At 35.4% G+C, this 21,419-nt stretch overlaps 1 protein-coding gene across 3 annotated transcripts in view; it reads right to left on the bottom strand.

The window, feature by feature from the left end:
- Positions 1 to 21,419, bottom strand: part of elfn1a (extracellular leucine-rich repeat and fibronectin type III domain containing 1a) — an 84,005-nt gene that overhangs the window by 57,737 nt on the left and 4,849 nt on the right. Inside the window, exon 1 of one of the 3 annotated variants that reach the window (XM_044099441.1) lies at positions 12,712 to 12,796. The exons of the other annotated variants lie outside the window; for them this stretch is intronic. The gene's annotated coding sequence lies outside the window, so the exon portion shown is untranslated. Of the gene's footprint in view, positions 1 to 12,711; positions 12,797 to 21,419 lie in introns of those variants that run through there. 3 annotated transcript variants of the gene reach the window in all.

The raw sequence follows: 21,419 nt of genomic DNA on the forward strand, positions 1-21,419 counted from the left end.
AGGCAGATAAATTCAAATCAGTTTGTTTGCTTTCTCTCACTCAGTTTGCTTTTAATATAAATAACTGATGAACGCTCACAGGGGGAAAGTGTAGAATTTTTTTTTTACTTTTTCTTTTGTTAAATTTAATTCTTTAAAGAGAAATCAGAATCAAAAAGATTTGGTATTGGTAAGTTAGAGCTCCAAGGTGATTAGAAATTGGCCACAAACCTCTGATCAGAGCATCTCTCTTCTTACATTACATGTAGTCTTACATGTAGGCTTGTTTTCATTTTTATTTTTTTGAATGATGCAATCTTTTTCAGCTTTTGTCAACCCAATAAAGATGCCTTACACGGGGTATATAAAGCACATAGCTATTGTCTACTCAACACATTCAGATACCAACTACAAAAAAGAATAAGCAGCACTGTCACAATGAGACACGTTGAAAATAGATGCTCCTAAAAGCATAAATGCACACTTGTCTCTAAAGACACCCGGTCTCAATGCATGTAACTGGCTACATCAAACATCATCTCTTTGAGTGCTGGTCAGGGATCTTCTTTCTGCTGTGGGAATCTGTGGAGGCAGGATGGATAAACAAAGAGAGACAGAGAGCCTGTGGAGTTGAGCTGAGCCTGGGCGGCCTGGAGGCAGCAGCAGAAAGGAGACTCGAGGTCTAAACTGCATCCTAAACAACACCTGGGAAGCTCATGCCCCCACAGAGCACGTCCTGCCTCTGGCTCCTTGAGGAAAGGCTTCTTTACCTCTCCCATGGGACTTGTCAGCCAACAGTCTTTGTGGATGTATTTAAGGTACTTGGCTTTCTTTCAGCATTTGGACAGCGTTTGTGAACATGCTGTATGTAATGAAATCTCAGGCTGTTCAAGATCAGAAACAAACAATGTTGAGTTTTAGCTCTTTTTCTGTAGATTTCCTCTTTAATCCTCCACTCAGACAAGTTGCAGGGATATTTTCCTCAAGATTTCATGCTGCTGAAGGCTATGGAAGTAATACTGAGAAATGCATTTTTGCTACTTTAACCCCACACTGAAAATGCATATTTTTCTCATCAAAACTATAGAAAACAATAATTTATTCATGTTTAACTAATGTTGCCTTCATACATTTGGGATAGCTATATATGTAAACAAATTCTTATTGTGCTACTGTGCCTAAATGCAACACATTCCCCACCCTTCCCAGTACAAATCAATGCTTACTCTGCAAGACCAGAAAAATTTGTTAATTTACCTGAGGCTACAAAAACAACTTTTTTTCTCCCCAGAACATATTATACTTCCTACCAATGTGTATACAGAAGCACACCACTTTCATATTTCTATAACCCCACACAAGAAAAATGTTCTTCTGAATATGTGTGGAGATCAAACTACAAGAACTCCCAAACCAGGTCTGCGTGAACAAATTGATTTCATTTTCTTTCTTTAGTTCTGGTCTTGTATGCTAATCTGCTTTAAAAATGTATAAAGCAAAAAAAAAAAAAAAGAAAAGAAAAAAAAAACCCTGAATGCTTTCCACAACTTAATTATTTTAATTGAGTATTTTTATTTTAACATTGACATAAATTTTTGTGTTTACTGCATGTCATTTAAAGTTTAAGAGTTTTGATCATCACTTGTACTGCAGTTGCTTTAGCTTTAGCAGGATTCATCAAAAGTATGCAAGGATGAGGTAACATGTGAAGTGAAGAGAATCTGCATGGCTGTCTCTAAAAAGACATAAATTAAAGAAAAATGTTAACCATAAGAAGTACTAGGTGATTTTCCTTCCAATACAAACTTGCTGATTTTATATTCTTAAAGTCTCAGGCGATCATTGGTAATGGCGATGTAAATCAGTAACACATAAATAATCCAAATCTTTTTAATCAGCCATTTTATTCAGGCATGGGCCCCAGGATATAGCTTCTGTGCCCAAGTAAAATTTCCCATTCCCATTTAAGAAACTTGTGAACATACATAAGGGCTGACTGGTAATCTGTCCATTAAGGGAAAGTGCAAAACGGCCATTGGTTGGCCACGTTTATTTAACAAGATAATTAAAGGTATCTCCTCAGCAGCTCAAACCCCAAGTAGTTTAAGTTTTGATTCACTAGGAGCTGATAAGTATTTAATTTCTTGTTTTTTTTTCTATTTGAAGGCTTTTTGCTTATCTTTTTCTTCTAGCAATTGAATCAAACATTGACCCTTAGGAACACAGTTATTGGGTTCTTTATCTGTTTTGTTCAATTCTACTAAAGTTCAAACACAGGGGGCAAAATCAAAGCATAAAAATGATCATAAGGTTTAGAGGCCAGCAAGCATAAAAATAGCTGTATGTTCTGAATTTCCTCTTGATCAAAATGTTTATTTGTACAAATGAATTGATAAAACCCAAAGTGAATGCCTATACAAGCTATAAAACAAAATGAGATGAACAGAGTGGTTTTTATGTGCCTGTTTTTGATGTGCAACTTGGTGTGTTGCAGAAATCAATTTGCGGAAGATAATTGTTCATTTCCAAGGGGAAAGCAGGAGGCAATGAGAGGCAATGAAAGATGGAGTCTACATCACTGTACACAAATGGCACTAATGGGTACAATGATCATCTCTATATGAATCCAATTACAGAGCTGCTCTTCTCACACCTCACACATTTTCACATCTTCATAAGAGCACACTTAGTCAAAGGAAGCTAACAAGAAAAAAAAAAAGGCACATTATACCATGCTAATAAACTCATATTTTGTCAGAAAAAGTACGAGAGTGAAATGTGAGCAGCTGACAGCTGTTCAGGAAAGCTCAACCAGGGAGTTTATAGTCGTAGTGAAGTCGATGGGATTATCAGAGGGGATTAGGAGCTCTAAGTACGATAACAATATGGCTCGACGAGGACACAATTACATGCCATGTTTGAGACAAGCTGATAAAGGGGGGGGGAATGAGGAGTTTTTACCTGACTCACTGTTACACTTGAAAATTGGTTTCTGCTGAAAAATGAACATGCAATAGTTACTCAAAATATGTTAGACTTTTTAAAAGTCTTCAGTAAAGCAATATAAATTCCACTATATATAATGTGTATGAGTTGTGTTTAGTTATGTTTAATAGATTAAAAATGTGACATTACAATTTGAATAGAAAATAGAACAAACTTTTCCAAACCATCCCATATTGTGCTACATCATAGTTCAGTGAAATGGCTTTCGGTAAACGCCAACCACATTTGTGTTGTAATTCTTTCAAAAGCTTTTCCTCAAATTTGATTTTATAAAAACCACATTATGGAGTCCTATCTTGTCTCGTCTGGCACTGAAAAGTCCAATCAGTGGAAGTAAAAATGAAATCCCTCCTGAGAACGCTAAAGATGCAATTTTCCCATGTCTCCTTAACCCAACATATTGAAAAGCCAGCACACCATTGAGATTGTAATCAGCTCTATGCTGAAATTATATCAGATCTCAGACTACCATTCACAAATCTCTCATCAGCTCAACATTAGACCCGAAGCCTTACAAATTATGGAAAGCGCTCCTTCAAGGACCAACTTCTTTTCCTTGATGAAACCTTTCCAGCTAGTTTAGGAACACTACAAAGTCACATATCATTTTCCAAGAGTGTTAGGGGGAAAAATAAAACTCCAAGAGCTGACTAACTACCTCTCCACGGCAGAGAACCAATACTTTACTGCAGTGTCAAACTGATACATAGCCTGGAGCTCCCTCATTGGTAATGAATAGGAAATGAACTTGAAAGACTCATAAATTGTTTGTTTGAACCACAGATTAAAGAGCTTTACATTATTCAGATGTTACAAATTTGATCAAAGTGGTGCCAGAGAGAAAAAAAAAAAATAACAGTCTCTGGGCTGCTTCTGTTTCTTATTCCGTCTTTAGATCTTTTAATGGATCCGGCTTTGTGGTTATGGAAATAAGAGTTAGTTTACATTGAAATAATAGTTTAAATTTAAGGTAGTATAGGAGGTTTTATGGTCACTTCTACATTATTTTTGACGTGTGCACTGGTAGTTCAACATATATTTATATAGAAAGAGACTATCAGGCCACATAGTGTATTTTATTTTATTTATTTATTGTTTTCAAAATAAGAGGCAGCAAGTTAGAAGTATTGCAAGCTAGTAAATTGAGCTTCAAAATACAAAAGGGAGAAACAGAAGCAAGGGACAAAACAATTGGATTTGGCAGTTGCAATATGCCATTTTTTTGCACAGTCATGTAAGCGTTACTTTCATTTGTTATAAAATGACCTTATATATCAAATATGAGTTAAAATAAATGCTGCTGGGTTGCATTTAGCATCAGAAAGAGTCTTACCGTTACAGTCTTATAAGGATCCAAACCAGTTATGCTGTTGGATTTGGAGTAGTTGAAAATTTTGGACTATGCTCTTTTATCCCATAACCTTCAGGGTTGTCTAAGAAATTCAATATAACTGTTTTACTGCTTCTAATTTATGAAGTGATTTAATTTATTGCTTCTGCTGCTGGACAATTTGGCCACATTTAAAGACAGAGAACCTTTTGCCTTTGCAATCAGAGGATAATTATGCTAATGCCTGTCAAAAAAATTATATTAAAGCTGGATTTATATGAACATTTTGACTCTAAGAGTTATGGTCTTAAACTTTGATCAGCTCATGAAAATGTTTGTTTAACTTGACATACTGTTTTCAACATTTGGATAGCTGTTTATTTAATTTTCTTTTTTCTTCTTTTTTTACCTCTTGTTTCTACCTAGTTATGATCTAATGGCACAAAAAGCAAGCGTGATTTCCTAGGTTTTAGGTTTTTCAACCAGTCTATAAATCTTGATATGCAGTCTCAGAATTGCAGCATTTATGTGCTAAAGGATTTATAATTTTTTTTTTCTTTTTTGACATACTCAAGAAATCCATGGCAGCCTGCCTCGTCTCATTTAGTACAGAGCCAGAATTCATGAGCATTATTTTCGATGTGTATCTTGATTGCCAGGTAGAAACACATCCAAAGAGTGTAATATATTTTTCACTAACAAAGTTTGCGTAATAGTGTTTGTAAAACTAATTTAATGTGATTTAAACCATTGGAAGTATACAGTTGATATAATAGCGCCATGTATCACCACATAAAATTTTGATTAAAAAAATAACATAAAATAACTTTCATTTTAAGCATTTTTTATGATCTTAAACGGCTCCCCAGTACATTTTTATGACTTGCAAGCTGTAAATTTCAACTTTAGGGCACAAATGAAATCCATCATAACATACATTTTATCACCACCTAACATTCCCCCCTTCACCCCATCCATTCATCTAATCAAAAAGTTGATTAGCATCTCAAATGAGCACTTCTGCTAGCTCTTTTGCAGTGGATTCACTGTGATGTGAAGACATGCAGTATTAATCGAGGACACTGACGACTTCCACTTCTTGTTTAACCTTGTAAGAACGTGTACAATATCTATCTAAAGGAAAAGAAGAAATGAACAACAATGAAGAAGCCAACTGAAGTATTTTGGAAAGCTTAGTAGGATGTAAAAACACCCTGGGGACAATCACGACAACTTACAAGGTGTAAACTGGCAACCTTGAACTAAATCCAAAGGAAAAAAATAAATTTGATACTTCCGATCTAAGCTGAAATGGCAGATAATATTGTTCTCTCCAGCTATCAGTGATATGGCCCATTTAAATTCTTATATATCCAATTTCAAAAAGCAGAATATGTTATGTCTGCATGGATAAGAGCAGAAGGAGAACATTCTCTTTGAAATTTGCTGTCAACAAAGTGGGTGGGGGAGAGATGAGGTTGAATAGGAGAAGACAGATAGCTTAGCAAGAGGGGTTAGAGATGAGAGGAGAAAAACAATGGCCTGAAAACAAAAGGTGAGTGGAGGAGACAAGGAACATGGGCGATGAGAAATGAAACAGATGAGGACAGTGAGTGCTGCCAGCTTGGCACAAGTGCATGTGTGTGCATTGCTATAGGATAATATGGCCACAGTGGTGGAACACACATCTCACATCACACTCAACAGGTGGGTCAAGAAGGGGCAACTCAAACAGGCAGGCAGGAGCTTATCTTAATTCTGAGGGAGAGAAAATCCAAGATCCCATCCACACAGTCTCTCTGTAATCGATGCTGACAGGTAATTCAGAGTGCATGGGAGAGCTCACAGCTTGCTGGAGAGGTAGGGCGTTTGTGTGGCCTTGGTTTCTACAATCCATGCAATCAAAGCACCCGGCAGTTCTTACATGTGTTCAAATAAATATCCTTTTATAAATCATTTTTTTAATATCATGTAAAAATAGATTTTTTAAAAATGTAAAGATCTTGAAAATATTACGTTTTTCCCTCATATTCTTTGGTTTTACATAAAAATGTCTAATTATTCATAGTTAGTAAATGCCATTGGGATTTTTAGTTTTTTAATAGTCAGCCAAACACACAGCAAAATATAGTTTGTGTAATTAAAAAAGGTTTAAAAAGCATTTGTGGTCCATCTCTCCATCCACTAATACAACATACATTAATACAATTAATATTACTTCCCCCTCACTGTTTTCAGGCTGTTTTTGTTTAAATTTTAACAGATGAGGTCCTTAAATGGAGGATGTCCGAGATGAGATTATTAAAAGCTTTTGGTTATAATGACCCGGTCTAGCCTGGAGCCCATTAATACACAGTGATGCTGATAAGAAATAACCTGTGGATTTTTTTTTGATTTGCAAGACCATTATGTGCAACACACAGCAGGATTAAATGATGCACAATCAAAACAACAGAGTTAAGGAGGTTTCATAAACCACAACAAAGACAAAAATCCATTCCAAAACTCTTAGTGACAACAACTGCATGAGTTGCTTAAATCGATCGCCATGGTGAAAATCTGACAATCAAACAAACAAACAAACAAATAAATAAATAATAATAATAATTAACTAAATTAAAGTAAATTCTACCCCAATCTTCTTTCCAGGAGTGTGTTAATTTAACTAGACTAGAGTGTTTTTTTGGAGGGGGTTTGTGTGAGTGTGAACAGAATAATGTTCTGACAAACATCTAAATCTGATCTCAGTTTCGACTTGAATTAAGATGTTCCAAAACCTTCATCTTGTGTTTTTGGAACGAAAATGCCTGTGTTTTGTATTATTACTCTTGTTAACCTGAATGCATTTGACTTGAAGGACATAACGGTTTTACGACTGTCACAAAGGAACAAAGTAGCTTCACACCATCACGCTACCACTGCAATGCTTAACTGTGTGTTATTGTTATAATCTTCTGGTTTGGATCTAATCAGGTCTGGGTGTGGCTGGTGAAATGGAATTCAGCCATCCGAACAATGTGATTATTCACACTTTATTCATGATTTAATAAGGGTGTCCAATCTATTTTCACACAGGGCCAGGTTGGTTTAAATGGCTTTTTTTTTCTTTATTTCATGAACACGTTTTTGGGCTACAGAAGGAAACTTGAGTGGCTGGATAAAATCCACATTGATTTGGGGAGAATAGTACATTTACAACAACACTAACAGCTCAACCGTCATGTAGTCTATTTTGTTTTAAGCTGAATATGTGTAAAGTAAAACACATGTAAATTACATTTTTCATGATTCATGATTGATTGAATTATACAATTATGGTATGCTTGAATATTTCCTTTCATATTTAGCTTAAAATGGAAAGAAAACAAAACTGTAAGGTCCCTGAAGTTAAGAGTCCAGTGTTGGATTTGTACGTGCTAAAAACAAACATAGATCCCTTATGGTTCCACTGAAGTTATTCATTGGTTCATTTGTAATCAGGCATGGGATTTTTTAAAACATTCTTGTTTGAAGTAGATAACTAAAGTATTTTAGTTATTGTGAGAAAACTAAATACTATAGGACCCACTGAATTCAAGACAAATGTGTGTTTATCTATGTGCAGTGTCAGAGAACTGACAACGCTCTAAACAGAAACTACCCCCAGCGTATTATCTCACTCCCTTTTCCATCTTCCAGCCTCTCGCAGTGTGCTCCTCAACTGTCTGAGTCAATAAAAACAATATACAGGGGAAAGCACTCCACCTGCTTGGACGTTTAAAACCACCATTGGTGTTTTGGGAAAAGTCAACGACAGTGAGACATAGATGTAAAGGCCACTTTCAGAGAAACAAATACAAAACAGAAAAAAAATGAATGTGTATGTAGGCAAGTGTTGGAAGCGTTCGTGGCTGAGTATCCTGAGCACATTAAAAAGAAAAGAGAAGATCTGTCTAGCTGCTCCCTTAAAAGCTGCTGCTGGCATCCATCCAGTTTTGCAAGAGGATTCTTGTGTAATTTTATACTAACCTGTTTCCTCATTCTGTGCTGCAAAACCTAACATTATTGTGCTGAATACAAAATATCTGCCAACATAATTATTATAGAATGAAAAATGTCAAACAACATCTTCAAGGTTTCTTGAATTGATTAGCAGCCAAAATGTGAATCTAAATCAGACACTGAAAAATGCCAATAAACATAAAAAGCAAAGCAAGTTAAGCACTTTCTTTTACTTAACACTGGTCTGTAACTTTAGGTCACTTAGTCCCAGGAGGCTTCTAAGCTCAGCAACAACAAAAATCAATGCTTCGTATTTTCTGAAGGATGTAATTTCTTTTTGCCGCAAAACTAAGAGAGCTGCACTGTTGCCTACAGTCTGCCGTCACCGAATTCTTCATAGCGTCAGCCGTACTTGCAAATTGAGTGCAAATTCATGAGGAGCAGGAGTTGAACATTTTGAAGGTCCAGCTTGACAGAATAATTACTGGATACAACATGATTGCCACACAAGCTGCAGGCAATGATCTGCAAACTAAATCAATAACAATAATAATAAAAAAAACAACATATAAATCCAGATAATGTCTAAATTGTCTTTACTCCCACATTTATTAAAATATGTACAATTTATTATGGTATCATTATTTAAGATTCAGAGATATTTTTCATTTGTATGGCATTTCAGAATTATGACATGAGGGGAAGAGAACATGACAGGACAACTGACGAAAGCCCCCAGCCAAAATCCTACTGAGGACATTGTGGGTTACGTAGGATGTGTGTTGTGACACTGGATCAGCATAAAGCCCCATGTGAACATGGGTTGCACATGTTCCGATGCATTTAATGCAAATGAGTCAAGGTAGTGCAGCTTAGGGTACAGCAGGCAGGTAGCCTGACTCACAAAAAATATATGAAAGGATGAATGAGTGGTGCAAAAGACTTTAAATCTGGAGTCAAAATGAAGATATTAATAAAACCTTTCCAAAGATGATCAATATTCCTCTTTAAACAGATTGATGTTTTGATAAGGCATACAATTAACAAAACATACATTATGTTATTGATAAGGGTTTGCTTTAAATAAACTGCAGGGATCACACAAGGCCATTTTGGAAATGGCTGCTCACATTAGAATGAAAAGATTAACTTTGAAAGGGTCAAAATATTCCTTTGACTGCATAACTGCATTAATGCACGAGTGCAAAGTTTCTTTCTTTTGCGTTTTGCAAAATTACATTGCCTTAAACGTAATCAATTTTCTACAGAATAAAATGAAAGCACCAGATCAGAGCTGAGAAGCTCCAAATGACTTTACAAGAAGTTAATTTCCACAGTAAGCTTAACTTTGAATCAATAAAAGATAAAGTTCAAATTTGCCCGCTTTGTAGGGAGGTCCCTTCAATTTTTCGCAACCACTGACTCATTTGAAACTCTGGCAGCTGTCCGAGCTGCATGGACGACAGCCAAGATTGCCCAAGGGACCTGACTGCTGTCTATTGGCTCATGGTAACTGATGCATTCAAATGCAAAATCTTTAAAAGCTTTCATGTGCAAGTGGCCTTCCTATGTTTCATTTATTTGTTTTCTACACCTTAGTAAATTTATTCTGCATATTTTATACAAAAGTTGCAAAGTAATCACTTTGAGATCTGCTCCTAAAAAACACATTTGTAACATGGTGCACCTTTTTTTCTCTGATGCACTTTCTTGATATTGTTGTTGTTGCTGTCGGTTTTTAATCTATGCATTCAGGGAATAACTTTGGGAAAGTTGTTAAATCTGCAATCTTGGCTAAGAGATGAAAAACATCAGTAGTGACAGTGTTCATTTCCATTTTCTAATTACTAGTCCCACACGGGAAGTGAATATCTGAGCAAAACATTATTTTATTTACAGTATTCCATGTCTCACACCAAAGCATGGTGCTCTTCTTAATCAGATCTAACAGCGCCATTAGAAACCCTTAAACACAGGGAATAATCAAAAGTGAAAGATCGAACATTTTAATTAAAGATACCGTGACACTGAAATATAGACTCAGGCACATGCATTTTGGTCTGTAAATCAGATTAGACAGAAATGGAAGCATTTACTGCATCTTGAACTAATATCAAGGTACAGAGCCCAACACTTCCTGCTGTGTGCACTTTTCCTTCTGGACATGTTCTCTTTGTCTGTTGTGGATTGTACGCTGCTCAAAATGGATTTTACTTTTTAATCAGGCTCGTATCTTTAAAGACTATCAAGAAAAAGTTAATTGAAATTTCAGCCTCTTATGTTTTGATTAAGGTTCTTTTCCCTATTCATGCTGTACTAAAAGGGTTATCTCCCACATACATTCTCCCAATTCTGATACAAATTATGGTTTTTATTATGCTTCTTCTATGATGGATAGATTGCTCTGATCATATTTCCTTTTAATTATCTGTTTTAACTGTCTATTGAAGCTAAAGCGACTGAGTTATTAAGATAAATTGCAATAAAGCAAGTTTTCTATCATGTTAACGCTGACATTGTGGTGACATAACAGATGTACAACTTTGAGAAGCCCCCTGAAGGAGGGACCGGAGGCAGGGCACAGAAGATCTGACAGAGGGTGTGTGCCTGAGGCGGACTGGAGCCTGAGCAGATGCCCCCACAGGGCTAATGCTCTCAGGCCCCCAAGGGAGTCCCTGTCCTCAAATAAAACATACAGCATATATATAATATATATAGCTGCAATAACTGCTCAGACATATTTCTACACTACCACCCCCTCTCCTGGAAGAATCCTTAGAATTAGAGTCACAGTTTTAAGGGTAAATAAATTCATATTCTAAAAGGAAATTATCATTTCATTGCCTCCGCAAGAGTGAAAAGGTGGTTGTTTGTATACGTGGGTATTTTGTAAAGATTTCTCAGCGAAATAGTAAAACGACAGTTTGACCCAGTCTGTCGGATATCCTCGTTTTATTCCAAATCATGAACAAAGATTGCTTGTGTTTCTTGAGGAAATTCATCAGACTTTATTCCTTATTCTCTACATCTAAATGATTTTAGGTATTCATACTCAAGTCTATGAAGATAAATGTGCTTTTTTGGCAACAAGTTGTCAATGTGAGAACTTGTGTTTTGCCTAAGGAGGCTCTAAATTCAGGCAGGTCATGGAGAGCATCCAGATTTTTATTTTTGTTTCTATTGTTATTCGAACATTTCATTCCATAAATTTCAACTGTTTTAAACTAAGGTTGTCTTCAACCTCCATTTTTACAGTTTTTTGCTCAGACCTTAGTTTTTCAATGGGTTCTTCTGTTTTACTCAGAGTATAATTTAAATTACTGAATTTAAAAAAAATAAGAAATTCCAAAGCTTAGTAACACTTAAATACCAGATTTCACAGTCAGTTATAGTGGTTTTCTTTCAGGTTCAAACAAAAATAATGTTAAATGTTTAAATAGTTAAATTAAAATAAATCAGTATGAAAAAAAACCTATTATATTAGAAGAGAAACAAGAACTGAGATCAATGAATTAATAAAAGCCTTTTTTTAGAACCAAACGTTGGGGGGATACTTTTGCTTTATTCCTTTTTTCATCATTTCATGTTCTCTTGTTCCCGATGCTGTCATTTTCAAGTCTATTTTCGCTGACTCCAATGTGTCTCTTCAAGTCTGACCAGTGTGTGGCCAGCAGCATGCATAGTGGTGCAAAGGGGATTGAGCATATTCTTTATTTACACATTTTATGTTAAATATTTTTCTTAAAACATTTTTTTTTGTCAAAACTGTGAAACAATATATAGTCTTTGTCTGGTAAAAACCTGTGTTTTCAGCACTAGAAGTAAAAAGGGAGAGATGATAATCAGTTCAATAGCTGTAAATTACTGAAATTGATGCGGATCAAAAGAATAGTGGACATACTCTATGATGACTCACGATTAATTATGCTCCACTACACTGAGTCTCTCTGTTAAAACAGACATAAGATGTCATCCATATTCATACAAAGAACTGCATTTCAGCACACAAAGTCTGTCATCTTTTTGCTTTTATAATAAAAACTGGTTCCTATGTTTCATAACACTGATAAAAGATCAGCAAAGTTGCCTAAGACTCGTCCTCTCTCTGACCGCCCTTGTCTCTCTGAGCCAAGCTTTGTTCACTGTATAGCTTTCTCCCGATCACATTATTAAATATTTTCATATAAACTTCTCTGCTTTCTTATGAAGATTTTATCAATTGCCCTTGATAGAACAGGGAGCTTTCTGTTTGCCAGGCATATTGGTGCCCTGAAAAGTAATCTAAAGCCACTTTTCTCGTCCCTGCTGTCCTAGCTCACCTAAAAAAGAAACTCAAACACACTAAAAACTAAGGCTAGACTTTCCAGGCCTCTCAACTTAAAGATAAAGTAAAACATAATTTAGATTTAACTTACACCAGTGGAGCAGATCTACAGCTCGTCCAGGTCGACAAGTGTAGTCATAGATTGGTGGTAACAGTGCAGGTATTCCATACAGCATCTTAACAGAAACTGTCACTCCTGGATACATGTAGTCACAGCAATAATAAATCTGAGGGGGAGTTGGAACCTCCCATGCTGATATTTAAAAACTTTAAAATTCCTAGTGAAAGTTTAACACAAAATACACAACTAAAACAAACAAAGTGAGATCATTGCAACTAAAAAAACCCAAAAAAACACTTAAAAAAAAAAGTCTGAAACATTGCATTTCTTTGGTGCAAACACCAGGCACATAATAACTGGGCAAAATTAAAACCCATCTTCATTAAGGTGCCCATCTTGAACAGGAGAGAAATAATAAAAAAGCTTTTTATCATCAATACAGAGGTTCATTAGTGCAAATCACATTGGTAACTTGAGCATCTTTGAAGACAACATTGTCATACCCATCATGGTTTTACAACCTCAAAAGCTGACACTAAAACATTAACATTATTAAAGGTTATAGAAAAGTGTGATGTGAAATTGTAAAACCTGGGTAAAAAGAAGTGGTGTTAAACTCAAGGTCTCAGTGGCTAGCATCTTGATTCAAATGCTGAATGACGTTCTCAAGTTTTGCACTGACCAAGAAGGACACATTTATTTGAAATACATCAGCCTTTGGGGACTGGGTAAACAAAGTAAGAACCACATGTTGTCTTTTTTGGTATAAACATGTTGAAACAATTTATTTATTTTTTTTGTTGCACTTCAAAACCTTTTTTGACACATTTCCACTCCGCTATTTGTGCTCTTTGCTGAACTCTTTGTGTAGTGTGTTGGATGAAAATGTACTCAAATTGCAGTCTTAAAACATTCTCTGAAAATCACTTTGCTGAAATTGCTATACAAGAGACACTATCATTATTTAGCAGCTGCAAATTAGTGACTAAAAGCTGCCTGATAATAATAATTTAGGTTAAGCAGGGCAGGCTTTGATTTTTGACCAGAACTCTTGAATTTTATTGCTTGCAGCAGAATTTTAGATAAGGAACAATCTGCAGGAGAGATTTTATAAAAAGACAGGTTTATATGAGTGTTAAAAAAGGGTTCAGAGGGACTCCCTTAACATCTGATATATTTTACTTCTTAAATAAGAAATAGTGGAAAAATAAAACTGCCTGAGTGATCTGCAGACAGGTGTAAGGCTTTTGAATAAAGCTGTGTTCTGTGAGGAGCAGATAGTTTTGTATTTAATTCATTATTTACTGTAATGCATATTGCACCTAGTCAAGAATAAAATAGTGTTACAAAATAAATAAAAAAATACACATTTATACAAAATTCTATAGTGTTTCATAGGTACAAAGAACATTATTATGCAGTCACTGTCTGTAAAGATGAGGAATAAAATCCCCCAAGGAAAATGTGTTTGCTTATTATAGCATTTAACCTATTCAAAAGCTAACTACTGCCAATCACATCTCTAGACTAGTAGTTGCACCTCAGTGACAGGAAACTATAATGTCTTTTGAAATTGCATGTTCCATTTGTTTGTTTGTTTTTTTTCCTGTTTCCCTTTCTTTTCTTAAAAAGAATTTATATGTGACAGAAGAAAATAATAATATTTCAAACAACCTTTCTGGGAGTTGAACTGAATTCAAAATCTAACTAAATACAAGCTGTAAGACATGCTAGTAAACCAATAATTTAATCCCTGGGCAGGCTCATACCACTCTAAGGAGAATACAGGTAAAAAATAATCCAGATTTTCCAAAGATTAAATCTTTATAAACAGGAAATTTAAATAATCAGTGAAAAGGGACTTATTTTACAATGACTGAAAGCTGAATGGGTATGATTGAAAACCCACATAAGACCTATGCTACATACGCGGGACTAATTCATAACTCTTATTGTGCCTGAAATTTAGTTTGCTAAGGGTAGAATGTAAAATCAACACAATTGACTATTGAATAAACTTAGTGCTCCACTTTATTCTATTTCCCAATTTTGTTTAAACTAAATCTCAAAGGACTGTGCTTGCTGTGTTCATTGTACATGACTTCACACAAACTCCAAGTGGCCTCAATAAAGTGAGAAAGAATAATTGGCATGTAGACTTTCCACATAATCTCCATTTTTAGTTAAGGAATAACACCTCACAGGCCTGACAATCTGGCATCCCAGATCCTTCCCATTTCTCAGTTCTGGTCTCCCAGTGGGTAATCATCAGCCTGAGCTGATTCGGCCTGGAAGGCAGTGCTGTTTAATGAGCGATGGAGGGCATGAGTGAAGAAACAACAGGTGGGGTGTCAGATTGATGCACTGCAGCTGGGGATGGGCCATTTTTCTTGCCAGCTGTCGGTCTTGAAGATAATAATAATCAAAAAGGGGATGTTAGCAGAAGTGCTCGTGCTGTCAAGACTATGGAGAATGAGTCGGGGGTCACAAGATGTTCACGTCTCGCTGTTTCCATTCATCCGACACCAACACAACCGTTATCAAGGTAAATAGTGATGTTTCCACAAGATGTACAAAATCTGCCAAGAAATGGACTTTCAGATATTCTGAATCACAAACTTCAATATATACCAAAACATTTATCAGAGCAAAACAGATGTCATGGTACACCAAATAGGGAATTTACTTTCAGTGTTGTTCAGACAATTTCAACAACTTTACAACAGAATACTTAACTGTGTGAGCTGTTTGTGTAGAAAAAAATGTTTTTCTACAGTGTAATATGTCTTAGTAAAGTCGGTGTGCAAAACAAACATTTGAAGGCTTTACGTTCAAATTACATTTTACTGAGGCTTTACTGGGGTGACTGTGTAGAAATATATTTGAATAATTTGCTTCATCATTACTACCAAAGCCTAAAGATAGTGTCAATGAACACTAAGTCAAGTATTCAGCAGTTCTCTCCAAAAAACGAGTGCTATAGTACACCATGGCCTGCAAATGGTGTGAATACTGGCACATTTTTTATAAGTAGTTGCTAGTATGTTTGGGCCAAGTTTGGAAGCAGTTTCTATGGTAACAGTGTTCCACGTTCACTGCTTGCTGATAATTTGCTGATTTAATTACTATCTCTTTTTGAAATGACCATTAACTCTTAATGCTTATTTCACAGGCTTACATCATTTTTTGTAATTAGTTGGACTAGTTATGACTCAAACCAAAACTGTGCTTCATTTGTACAAATGCATTAGAAGTATTGTGGCATTTTGAACACTCAGAAGATGTTAAAACATATTTTCCTCACATTAATACCCCAAATAACTGATTTCTAAACCTATTACTAGAAGAACCAAGGTGAAAATAAGGCTGGAAAGGGTTGGTATACATTTATTAGGATTGTTGATGAGTAATTCACACTTTTGTGTACAAAATGCCCTTCTGACCTGACTGCTAAAGCTGCAATGTTTTAATATTTGGTGCAGATTGACTTTGTGAGTTCTCCACGTAAGTCTGAAAGTCACTGATCCCCATTTTAAAAGCTCAGTTCAGGCACAAGTCTTATGGGTTTAATCATGTTGGTCCAACTATAGCACAAATGCTAAATGAAAGTTAACTGGAGATAAGTTTAAATCTTTTTAGCTCTAATCAAAATGAATGCAGAAAAAACTAACTTAAGAGGAAAAACATACGATTGGATTGTTATGGGATAAATTGCATACAAGACAGACAAGAGATTTTACTTGCAAGAAATGAAAATAGTCACTTTTATACATTCTTTTTCATTAAAATATGGATTTAAGTGTCAAGCTTTTTTAAATTTAAATTGAGTAGAAATACCAACTTAAAAAGCATTATCTTTACAATAAATATACAAAAAACAACCACAAATGTATTAACTTAGGATGTTTGCTGAAATTATCCATTTAAGTTAAATGACTTTAAAAAATTGTAACAACTGAATAAATTAACTTAGGCAAATTAGCTTAATCTGATTTTTTTTTTTTATCCTGATACTTTTTAGAGTAATCTGGTTTCTCGTGTCAGATACATGTTTTTTTAAGACTCCCCAACAGCTATTGAGCTCTCAGAAGCATTTCAACGAGGCATTTCAACATGAAGCGATTCACTTTCTCAGGCTATTCATCAGAAATTTCTACACTGTGCTGGGCTGTTGTGCGGAGGAAGATTAAGCTATGACCTTCGCACAGCATCAAAGTGGAGATGAATCCTGGGCTGGTTCATCTGATTGCTACTCGCTTTCTTAGTTTTCACCTCGGATGATTGTGCACTTAAAAAGTGTTTGCTCAGCTGTTAAGGGGCAATTAGGTGTGCAAAGATTAAAATAAACAACCTTATAGATAATGTTGTGACAGCTAAGAAGAAGACAAACGCCAGAAGTCTCAGTTACTGACATTGTTTTGAATATATATAAACATCAGAAAATCTGATGTGTTTGTTCTCTAATTCCTAAAGTATGTATATATGTATTCCCTCTTGCACTGTTCTGTTTTCATTATTAAGTATGTTTTCTAAATGAGCATAAATCTTTTGCAGCACTCAGCACAAAAGGGGTGTTTTATTATTGATTTTGCTGTAAAAGAGCAGCTAGGAATGAGCTATCATACTTTATTTAAATTCACTTGGACTCCATCTATTAATGTAGCATCAATTTACAAAAAACATTATCTCAAGGTGCTTCACGGGACAAATTATTCAATTAACCATTGGATAATTGTTATTAAATCCCAAAAATACATATCTATACTCTAATCAATATGATAGATTTATATCATAAAGTAGTATTCCAGCTGGATCTGAGTTATAGTGCAGACATATTCAGTTTTTAAAGACAACTATCATACATTTATCTATCAAGGGAAGCAGAGTATTGCATTGACTCTGACTTTGCAGCAATCCCTGTTTCTAAGCAAGCACTTGGCGACAGTGAAGAGGAAAGACCCCCTGCATTTTCCACTTTCTTTCTGTTTAGTTTTAATAGAAGCCAATCATGTTTTGTCCCAGTCCTAAACCTCCACCAAAGAATGACTGAGTGACTGAGTCAACTGGTGGCTGAAACAACAGAACAGACACAGTAAAAACACAGAAGCACTTAGCCGAGTGTCCTTTATATGGAAAAGAAAAACCGAGCTAATAGTAACACTGGCTCTGCCAGTGGATTCTTCAAGCCGGAAACAAAGCTAAACAAAATAGCTCTAGGCCATGTGAAACATCTAAGGGATGAAAAATAGAGTACATATAGTAAGTCATACTAGATAAGTGATATTATGAAAAACGTAGCATTCCAGGTCAAAACCATTTTGAATTCCAAACTAATCCCACTCACTCAGTTAGTTAGTAATAGTAGCTCACCAAAAGCAACACCCATTTTATGTTTTAAAGATTGTCTCAATAAAACTTGATGTTCCACAAAATCCCCTTCATTTCATAATCTTTAGAATGTGTTTTTTGCATCTTTTGATTATAAATATGATTTCTATCTATACATGCGACAAAGTCAAACATATTTAAGAAAATGTCAACTACTGCTGCATTTCTGATATCCACCAAATTTCCTAAATCCTATGGCTTTCCTAATCCTTACAAATTTCAGAAGCAAGTTAATTTACTTAGTCTTCATGACGAGGCAGAAAACGGTTTTACAAAGCATGAAACATGAAACATGAAGCTATAGGCAGGAGTATTTCAGTCAAATTTGACAAATTTAACCTTCTTATTATTAAAGATAATACAAAGGTATTGAGATATTTAGCCACAAACTAAGGTTCATGGATGTCATTGGCAAGTATTTTAATTTACTACAACAGAATTGTCTCAAAACATAGCACGAATCAGGTAGAATGAGTTGCCTTGAAGTGTGAAATTAAAAACCTTCAAGGTAGTTTTATTTGCGTTAAAAACTCACTGACTGCAAAGAAATACTGAAAAGCAAACCTTAAGAGACTGAATAGCTGACAACAAAGAATATGATTCAACAGATCAGGAAGGTATAAACTCTTGTGTGGAGGGCATGAACGAGAAACGTTACCATTAAGGTTTTATGTTCATTGCATTAGATCAGAACGAAGCAAAGACTAGAGTCTCCCAGCATTTATAGAAAGGAGAGGCCATGTATTGATTACCATCGAGCAACTCATGGCACCCACGATGTTCCTGTTAGATGAAAAGCAGTCTTTGTGGCACATGGAAGCTGCTTCATTCATTGAGCATCTGTCATCTTCAATGACTGATGGTTTAAAATGGTTCTCATTGGTATGAAACTACAAACTACTTAATTATGCTGCATTACCAATCAGCGATCTAATCAGTTGATTTATTTTATTTTATTTTTTTGCACGGTCACATCTCTTAAGAGATGTCTGCAAAACAAACTGGAAAGTGGCTTTATTTTAGGACCAATTAGATTTGTATTGTTCATACTTTTACTGATAAAGAGTATGCTTTCCTGTATGTCCATTAAATAGTGCTTGATCATTAAATCTGAGTTGAAAATGTGGCGGAAAGCATGTTTATTGTTCTGAAGATGTCCTTAAACTCTAATCTATATTGGACTATGGAATACTATTTTCTCTCAATTTCTTCAGTTTCGCCAAACCAACATCATATGCTTTATACATTCATGCCTAGTGATGCACTTCACTCTCAGTCTGTTGAATTTAATTCATGGAAGCCTTTAGGGTTTTCTTCTAGGTTCAGTTTGATTGAGCAGGCGAAATGTGTTGCTTTTCAAGCTCAAGTGTGCTCAAAAAAGGCATCACGACCGCATTGAAAAAAGCCCCTCTGTCCTTGCAAGTACAGCTGATGAAAATTTATGCAGAGCATCCTATCTAAGATGTTCATCCTTTTCCATCATAAAGCTGCGGTAAAGACTGAGTGCCTCTGTAATCCATACCATTCACTCTGTTGTTTCTGAATAATCGGAATTTCTCACATGATCTTTGTTTCAGTCCAAGAAGCCTTTCAAAGAAGTCACATGATGACTTTTGTAAAAAAGAAAAAAATAGATACTTAAGTAAAACAGTGATGACAGTTTATAATGTAATTTAGAATAGTCCATACTCTGATTCACAAGGTATTGTAACAGGACTGAGAGCTAGTGTTTAAGACACTTGCCATTAGTCAAAACTGCACTCAAAAGCTAACACATTGGGATCTAGAATGTGTGAGGCCTGTAGAATAATTTTAGTTCAACAAATGTGGAAACAAATACATATTTAATTGTTTTAGAAATGTGAAGCTATGAAACACTGTGGTATGATTTAGCTAAAAAAAATAAGTATTTAGCCATAAATAAAACACAGTTCACAGCTGGTGAAAAAAGCTTAAACCCAGCAAACCAAAGAGTCTCTTCAATCCAACTGTGAGATAAGGAATGAAAAGCATATTGTTGTGGGTGTTTTGCTGCAGGAGGGTCTGGTGCTTTTCACACACTGAATGGAACCATGAGGAAGGATGTTTTAAAAAAAAACTATTGTAAAAACATTTAATATGTCAGGGAGTAAAAATTTGGTTGGACAATGGACAATGACCATATGCAGTCCCCTAACTAGAACAAGAAAAGACAGGAGAGTTAATGTTTTGATGTGGCCGTCACAAAGTGCTGGTCTCAACTACACAGTCAATCTAAAGACAGAGCTGAAAAGATGGCCATCAAACCTGATCCAGTTGCACCTGCTCCTTCTGGAGTAATGGACAATTCTTTCAGCAAAAACTGTGAAAAGCAAATCATTTTGTGATTTGTTGTTTAGCCCTAACTGACCTAAACCAATTTTTTTAAAATTGTCCTCTAACCCAGTGTTTATAAATATCTGTTTCAACTATGTGTTTGTTTTATGTCAAATACATGCAGCAAATAGCATGAACCATGGAGCCACAAAGCACTGCATTTATGTGTTGTTTCCGTTTCTAATAATCTAAAGACTATTCTCTAGTAAGAATTTTTTTTATGCTCATCTTTTACATTTCTCCATTGTCTCATTTACTTTTATACTCACATCGAGTATAAAAGTGATAAACATAAAACACAACTCTTTCTCCTATGTTTGTTAACATGCATAAGCTGCAGCTAGAAAAATAATTCAGTGATAGAGATTATCTCCTAACACTAGAAACAGTGTTCCTAAACCAGGTTTTGACAGAACTTTCACAGGCCAGCTGTATTGGGCTGTTATCTAAAGGATATTCATCAAGCGATGCAGGTGCCTGAAGATACACTGCTATGCAACCCAGTACCTAATTATTCTGCAAAAAGATGGCAAATAAGAGCCAGAGCAGCGTTCAATATGCCTCATTCTGCCATTTCATGATGCTTGTTTACTAAAGTGTTTTGTGCATCATAAGGCAACCAGCAGGTGGCTGAGGAAACTACACGAACGTTTCTGGCATTTTGCGGTGGATTCATTTGTGTTCACTTCCAAATGAATGATGACTGATTCACAAGCCAGCGTGAATCTGCACATTTTCAACATTTCCCCCCATATTTTATCGGTCTTACAGTCTATTGAGCAGTTTTTTCCCCTGAAGTGCACAATATATATTGTCTTAGGTGATCAGGTTTTAAAATATAAACCCCTCTGCTACATTACTGTACTTTCTTTAAAAAGAAATAAGGAAGAAGTTTGCAGGTAAAGAAATGGAAATTTTAAGAGATAATAGTTGCATCTGCCGTGTTTCCTTTCTCTTGAGACAAGCTTTGAATTTATTGCGATATTTCTGCCACT

The sequence above is a fragment of the Gambusia affinis genome, linkage group LG19, assembly GCF_019740435.1.
Source record: "Gambusia affinis linkage group LG19, SWU_Gaff_1.0, whole genome shotgun sequence".
NCBI lineage: Eukaryota > Metazoa > Chordata > Actinopteri > Cyprinodontiformes > Poeciliidae > Gambusia > Gambusia affinis.